This window comes from Gadus chalcogrammus, chromosome 3 (assembly GCF_026213295.1).
Source record: "Gadus chalcogrammus isolate NIFS_2021 chromosome 3, NIFS_Gcha_1.0, whole genome shotgun sequence".
NCBI lineage: Eukaryota > Metazoa > Chordata > Actinopteri > Gadiformes > Gadidae > Gadus > Gadus chalcogrammus.
This window is the reverse complement of record NC_079414.1, coordinates 23421919-23430483: the sequence shown is the minus strand read 5'-3', so window position 1 is coordinate 23430483 and position 8565 is coordinate 23421919.

Below are 8565 nucleotides of genomic sequence, written 5' to 3'. Positions count from 1 at the left end.
CCATCCATCTCTCCGCCCCGCACTCCTGATGGAAACAAGGCCTCCACATGCTCCTCTACCAGCCCCCCCAACGCCTCCCTCTCTTCCCCCCTCCAGTCCTGCCCCCCCCCCCCTTCCTTCCCCGCGCGCTGCTATTTGTACAGCTGGCTGCGGTATCTCCCCGCCACGGCAGCCCAACCCGACGCCCCGTAAAAAAGGCCTGCGTTGTTGCCGTTGGATACCCACATCTGAGACGATTCATTGGTGCCCGTGGAGCGTGGAGGTTCGGCCGCCCGATGTGCTAGCATCGCAGTTTGACAACAGTTGATCAGGTGATGAGCCGCTGATCGGAAGAGCCATCGCCCTCCCGCACTCCTCACCACTCACTGATATAAAGTGTGCGTTTGGCGTGTTTTAGACGAGGGTGTTCGGTGGGGTCCCCGCAGGGCAGATGGCTTAGATGAGGTCCTGACGGCCGACTGAGACACTGATAATAAAACAAAGTTGCCCTGGCATGCGTGTGTTTCCTGGTTCAACCATTGGACATGGGTTCCGAGGAGGCATCTGTGTCGCGTTGTCTTCAATAGCAGGTAGCCGCCTTCTTCAAGGGCCCGCTCGCAGACTGTGAAATCCTCCATTTTCAAGACGGGCTCAAGTCTTTAACTAATGGCCTCCTGTGCCATCTGGTCCTGGTGAGCAAAGGAAACACTCTTGTTAGTTTACCAGTCCCACAGTGTGAGTTGTTTCAAACAGGGGACAAAGGGACCGGGTTTGATTCCAGTCGCGATAACGCGCTACGCTGTTATCACTAGGACATTAGCAATCTTCTCCCCTAATCAGATTTAAAGCAAATGCTTCCCTCAGGACACGCTCAATCCATACACATATTCAAAATAAAGGGCTTTTGTATCAGATAGGTGAAGCCAGTGTGAGGGACATCTGTGTGTGCTCACTTGTTATGCTATTTGTCAGCCAACATGTTCGGTTAAAGCCTTACATATATTCAGGCAAAGATCAAACGGGATCTTATGAATGCTGAAGGTATTTCAGATGGCTCTGGCAAAACGATGTGTGTAAGAATGTGTTTGCTAGAAAGTGATCTGATCACACACGGCGGACACACACACCACTGTGGTCGGGCTGCCATGAGTCTGGGACATGGCTGACACTGAGCAGGACTTTCATTAAAGTCCCCCCCTACACACGCACGCACGCACGCACACGAACACACACCCACCCCTCCAGTGGTGTTCATCTGCTGTCCGCCAGAGCCAATTTAGAAAAAATCACAAACACGGCTTAAAGATAAAGACAAATACACAACTCTGTCCCGTGTGTGCATACGTGTGATGACAACGTAATCTTACCCTCTCTTCTGCGGCAAAGGCACACATTATTACACTCTTGAGTTAATTTGGGACTACTCCCTTCGGTCTGGACATGTGCTCTCTCTGTCCCTCTCTCTCTCTCGCTCTCGATCACTCTCTCTTGTCAGTATTTTTGGAAGGAAGGCATAGTTTGTTTGGGGGCTGATGCCTTGGCTCAGTTCATTTATGAGTCTTTGTCTGATTAAAAGATGATGTGAGTCAGTGTCGTGGGACGCGGTCGCTCGTGGACCGTCCGAAACAAAGGAATCAGTGTGTACGGGGAGCGGCTTTCTTGTGAACCTGGCCGTTCAGAGGGAGAGATAATCGATTGAGGGAAAAGGAGTGAATTCAGCCGGACTCCCACTCTCTCCTCTCTCACTTTGTTCTCAGTCTCTCCCCTTTGAAGTCTTCGTATCTCAGGACTTACGTAGCCAACTTTAGACGCTGAGCACGTCCCTCTGTGTCTCCCCAACACCCCATTCCGTTTGCAGATTAAACAATGGTAGTTTATCCAAGCTTAAAATAAGGGAAGTTCTGTTTACATAGGCTGTGCTCAATCTCGGATATTTAGCTTATGCCAAGACATTTAGGAGGTCAGAAGGGTGGCTTGGCAGTGATTGTAAGCCTTTTTTTAAAAGTCATTCAAATTGTCTTCATCCTAATTTAGAAGTTTTGTAGGTACGTCTGTCTGGCCTGTCTGTCTCTCTGTCTTTCTGTCTTTCTGTGTGCATATTAAAGTGCTCTTTTGGTCCCCTTCACTTCAAATAAGGTAATCAAGATGTATGGCTATTTAAAACACACTTTCCTTTGAGGGCTGAACGTTTGAGCTGAGCCAACAGATACAATGTACCGTGACCAGACCTGCTGTGTTGACAGAGCTGTCAACAGAGTCAACACACGCACACACACACACACACACACACACACACACACACACACACACACACACACACACACACACACACACACACACACACACACACACACACACACACACACACACACACACGTGCACACACACACATATACACGGACAAACATATGCATGCACATATACACACATGAACACATGCAGACACACACATAGCAAAATCGCCTGTCATGCTGCACTCTGAACATTGTTTTAACATGCACACATGATCTTAGACACACACCCATATATATTTCCAAGCTCTCTCTCTCCCACTCCCATCACTCTCTTTTAGCTGGCAGATTCATTCTGAATGAAGACATCTGAAGACATGAATCAGTGTAATTGGCCTGGGAACTGTCTGCAGAGAGAGAGACAGACAAGAAAGAGAGAGAGAGAGAGGTGGGGTAAGAATTGTGGTTCACTATGTAGTATGAGATTATGCATTGCTGGACGGTTGCAATATAGACATTTAATGCTCTGACCTTAGATCTCATAGAGTTCACAACGTCAACGTCATATACAATATCTTCATCTAAATCATATAAATCTCATACAGCTTTATTTAAAATCTTCTTCATTATGTATCTTAAACCAAAAAATAATATGTTCTACCTTACCTCACTTCGCTATCACTATAGGATCAATTCTATGGACACAGATACCATTCCTACCATACAATGAGAAGTTGCCAGACAAATTCTTCACACAGACACTTTATTTCCAGGGAATGACAATTTATTTGGCCAATGGCGGTTCATTTTGAGCTAGACCCGCCCCCTGACGTGACATTCTAACATTATCCACTTGATACCTGATGGATTCTGATAATCCTTGTTTGGCTGATGTCCAAATGTTGGAATAATTTGGAAAGTATGCATCCCATAATAATGTACCACAGGCTAATAGCAACACACGATTGGTGAGCCTAGCATGCCAAAGCCCTTGTCCTCTATCACTGTCCACTTCTTCAGCAGGGAAACCACAGAGCAGCTCTGTCTTTCCTCACCAAAAAACGCTTTGAACACGGCTTCCCTGATGGACGCCAACATCCCTCCCTCCGTTCCTCTGGCGTGTTCCCCCTCTCCCTGACTTATTCTCCCTCTCTCTCTCTTTTCTGTCTTTTAAAGGCACTTTTTCTCCAGCGAGGAAAGCGCCCTCACTGAGACGGGAAGCAGGCATGCTCCTGAAAGATGACCCGTGCTCGTATCGGGTGGAAGCAGCCCCAGCGGTGGCCAAATCTCCTCTGGTTATCCCTCAGACCATCTACTATACTTTATAGTGGCTGGGGGCCGCGGTTGGTCGGGCCTGCGTTCCTGGCCATATCTAGCCCCACAGAAGATTCAAACGTGGGGTTGAGAATTTACCAGCTACGCACAATGAACGTCCAGCTCTCTGATGGAGACCGAACACCTTTATGGTGAAGAAAAACACCTTTCCTGCATTTCAAATTATTGCCGATCTCGTTTGTCTCACCCCTCCCTCGTTCCTCCACTCCTCTCAGGCTCTGGCGTGTGTTGCCTGCCTGCCTGCACTCCCTCTATTCACCTCCAACAACCCTCAGGAGAGGCTGCTGAACGTTAAGCCGTGAGCCTCGGCCTAGTTGACCCGATGTCAAGTACCTTGTGACGCTCCTGTGCGTCTCTGTAAAGCGAAAGGTCGCTAAATAAGAATGACCTCGTCTGACTCTGTCCCAGGCCCGTGCGGGAACACGCACGAACCCAGACGCGGCGCAGAGACGCTGTGCAGGCTCTGGTACCAACCCACCCTCCATCAACCCTCTGGCTCCACGTTCCCCTGATCCTAAACTGTACTCTCCCGGACAACGTCTTGTTTCCAAAAACGTCCATGTTTGGACAAATGCCCGCTGATGATGACGGCTGCTCAGGGGGGGTCCCGAGGGGGAGTGTGTGTGTGTGGTTTTGGGGGGCTTTACCGAGAACAAAGATCAACAATGCCACCCTGGTAGTCCGGCGACCTTCGGCCCCTGTGAGTAGGGTGCCTCCTATGGATGTCAGAGCTGCGTCATGTGACAGCTCAGCACCCTGTCAGCGCTCTGTTTTACCAGACATTCTCTGGCCCAGATCCTCCGTTTATTTGTCTACCATCTGAGAAATGGTAAACTCTCCCCAGTCCCTCAGGCAACGAGGGTAAGATGCTAGCTGTGTGTGTGTGTGTGTGTGTGTGTGTGTGTGTGTGTGTGTGTGTGTGTGTGTGTGTGTGTGTGTGTGTGTCTGTGTGTCTGTGTGTGTGTGTGTGTGTGTGTGTGTGTGTGTGTGTGTGTGTGTGTGTGTGTGTGGTTTGCAGTCCTGTTTAAAAGTGTGTGTGTGTATGTATTTATGTGTTTATATCTGCCTTTCCTCTCCTAAGTATAAGTAGAGGTTTGTCGCGTGCACTTAATGCGTACAAAGTTTGCACACAACCGAATGCCGTTTTGGTGTTCTGTTCTGTGTGTTTGTGAGAGCCTTTAAGCACATGGCTGATCTTTGGTTCCTCTACTCAGGATGCATCATGGAGTTGTACGTGCATTTGAAGGGGCTGAAGTTTGCACATGATCTGTTGACATTTTAATGTCTGTTTATTACTTTGTTCTGTGTGTGTGTGTTTCTCTAGAATTACGTGCGTGTATGTGTATATCGGACTGTGTGTGTGTGTTTGTGTGTGTGTGTGTTGGTCCTAATGGATATGGGGAATGTTTCTCATGACTAGATAGTTTCCACTGAGTGTTATCAGCCTGCAGAGGCAACAGGCAGAATCTTTTACTGTTGCGTCTCCAAGAATATCTTCCCTCTGTCTCTGACTCTCTCTCTTGCTCTCTCTCTCTCCCGCTCCCTCTCTCTCTTGCTCTCTCTAGATCTTTCTCATTCTCTCACTCTGTCTTCTCGCTCTCACTTTGTCTCTCACTGTCACTCTCTATCTTTCTTTCTTTCTCTCTCTTCTCCCCACTCTCCCCCCTCTCTCTCTCTCTTCACCCCTCTTTCGCTCTCTCTCTCTCTTTTGCTCGCTCTTCTGCCCCTCCTCTTTCCCTCTCTCTCAATGTCTCTCTTACTTTTGAGCTCTCTATCTATAACATCAAGAAACAATAAAGCACTTGGCAGAAAAATAAAAAGCTGAATTAAGAGACCAAGTATATATATATATATAAAGTTAAGTACATAAAACATGTTGTTTTTATGTTGCTAAATTGAAATAATCGGAACAATTAGATTTATCCCTCGTATTATTTATGAGGAACATGTTGGGTGCACCAGGGTAGGGCAGTAGATGAAGTGCTCGAGATGTGTCTTGAGATCTTGCCAAGCGACTTGGCGAACGTCTGTTTGGGGCTGCTATCCAGCGGCATGGCAACCAACGTCCGTGTCTCTGTGTCTCTGAAACATCCATCCAACGGCAGACCCTCCCCTGAACAGGGAGCTGACAGGGCTTGGCAACGCATGCATGAGTCCCATGTCTTCAGCATCGCACTCACGCCGCGAAACAGCTGGTACTTTTTTTTTGATGTCCCACATTTTTATGTTTTTTCCAAACGGAATCGGAGTTAAAAAAGAAATATGACAATGATAACACACGTGTTAATGTGATGTGGATTCTGCCGTCCGTACAAGACACCTGTCACCTGTGATCGTCTGAGTCAGAAACATGTGAAGCGTACGAGACAGAAACGAATGGAACACATGTATCGTGCTGCAGAGAGTTCACTTCCTGGCCTAAACCCTCAAGCGCTGTCCTCCGAGTTCACGCTATGAATTTTGGGGCGTTATTACTGGATATGAGAACAACTTGACCTCTGGGGGGTCAATCAGGGAAACTGGGCCGTAATAAAGCTTGACAGCTTATTGTAATGACCGCGCTAGAGAGAAAAGGCCTGTTGGGCCGCAGGCTTGTGCCAAAGCCACAGAATCCCACGTAGCTGGGTCGTGACTGTACATAGCTTCTCTGGTGGACGGGATTCGAACCCTAGCACGACATCTGGGCTCAAGGGCCTTCAGTGGTGTTTAGTGTTCAGCACTGAGCACTGGGTGCACTTGCCTCATGTAGAACCAGCACAAGCAACACCTCACAGCAATGAGTGTCCCTATCAATTGCATTATTTGCCTCTAGTTTTATAATGTGTAAAACCTATTTGTATTTATGTATATTTTCAACTTTCTGTGTTATGTACCACTCTATTGGACTATGCAATTTGTCCTTCAATCCTTCAAATAAAGAGTTTTGTATTTAATTGAACTGAAAATCATAAATTAGGAAAAGATGTAATCTGATGTGGTTTCAGCATATCTCTTGATAAGAGGCAGAACCCTTTGCTTGACGTTGACACAAGCCTTATATAATTCCATAACTCCCATTGGAACAAAAGGAATACAAAAAAATCTTCCCAATGGACATTTAGCCTGGTTATTAAATCAACGTATATATTAGGTTACCGTTGGAATGATGGAATCATTTTCTAGTTCATCTATGGGCTTTGGAGGGCTGTAGAGGGGTCCAATGAAGCAAAAAATAAATAAAACAATGAAGATGGTTAGAACATATATGATGAACCCTTTTAAGAAAGAACGGAAGTCAGAAAGAGTAAAGATTAATGAACAAAATAAGGGAAAGTGGTGATCCACTGGATTCTCCACTTTATTCTATCATTTATTTTTATCTATATATGTATTTATTTTTATATACAATTAATTGCATCATATATTTTTTGCCCACGGTCTGGAGGTGATCCAGACGTGTCAGCCCCAGAGACCAGATGATACAGCAGATGCTGAATGCAATAATACACTCCAATTAATAGTAACCACTGTCTGATTGATGTGGTCGGGGGGGGGGAGTTACGATGTGCCCAAGAGGAGTTGATGAGGAGTTATCTGGCCTCCTCCTCCTCTTGGAGGAGTAATCTGGCCTCCTCTAGGAGGAGTTATCTGACCTCCTCCTCCTCTTGGAGGAGTAATCTGGTCTCCTCCTCTCAGAGGAGATATCTGGCCTCCTCCTCCTCTTGGAGGAGTAATCTGGCCTCCTTTTTAAGGACTTCTCTGACCTCCTCTTAAAGGACTTCTCTGGCCTCCTCTTAAAGGACTTCTCTGGCCTCCTCTTTGAGGAGTTATCCGACCTCTTGGAAGTGTTCTCTGGCCTCCTCTTGAAGGAGTTATCCAACCGCCCTCCTGGAGAAGTTCTCTGGCCTCCTCTCGGAGGAGTTATCTGGTCATCTCCTCTCAGAGTAATCTGACCTCTTAGAGGAGTTCTCTGGCCTCCTCCTGGAGGAGTGGTTTGGCCTCCCTTTTGAGGAGTAATCTGACCTCTTAGGAGTTTTCTGGTCTCTTGAAGGAGTTATCTGGCCTTCAGATATACGTCACATTCAAAGCCAAAACCGTTGAATTCTCTTCCTCGAGGTTGCAAACCCGTCTCCACAAATCACAGATTCAGAGTATTTATGTGTTTAAAGTAAACATATACGTCTCAAAAAAAAAAAAAAATGCCCCATGCAGTTGTTGAGAAACGAGTTCCTCTGTATGGCAGAGCCTTGTTTAGACTCCGACTTCTGCTTCTGGAAGAAGAACAATTCAAAATGAAACCCCTTGAAAGACGTTCCAATCGACAACAAAAACAAGGCTTTTGATCCTCGGCGCGAGACGTAAACGTCTTGCGGAGATAAACATTCTTGCGGTTGTTGTGGCGCTAGGTTAATTGCCTCCATTTTTTGCATCGTCGTCGTCTACCTTATGATCCGATAGGCTGGGAAGTCAGCCTATCGTAGCCGAGCCCTGTTAATGAGGCCTGTCTACCGAACGCCAACTGCATCTGGGCGTGACCGCGACACACAAACGCCCACGTTCGCGCACAGCATGAAAGAGCGGACCGTCATGCTAGGCTATCGTTTGCTCACGCTAAACGTGTCGTCCAACCAGACTGATGATGGCCGCTTCTTTCTCAAAGCCCTTTCTCTTTTAAAAAAGAAAAAGCGAATTCACAGAGACGTATTACATTCCAGCCCCCCTTTGTGGGAGCTGATAAATGATGGTATCCATCTTCTTCCTTTAACTGGGCTCCGCTGGGCCCTCTCGCCTCGGTCACACGTGTTTGTATGAAAACATGTCGGGACTCTGATCGACCATCAGTTACCGGCAGTGACCGCTCGCGACCCCCTTTCTCCCCTGCAAGGTTAAGGCAACACTCTCTCCCTGGGCTGGTGACGGATCTAACAACCTCCTGGTGCCCTCACTGTTTACATTAACCACCGACTGTTTGATTAGAACAGAACCAGCCCAGAGACTTTTTGGTTCTATTCTCTCTTTTTTTTTTCTTCAGCGGTTTCTG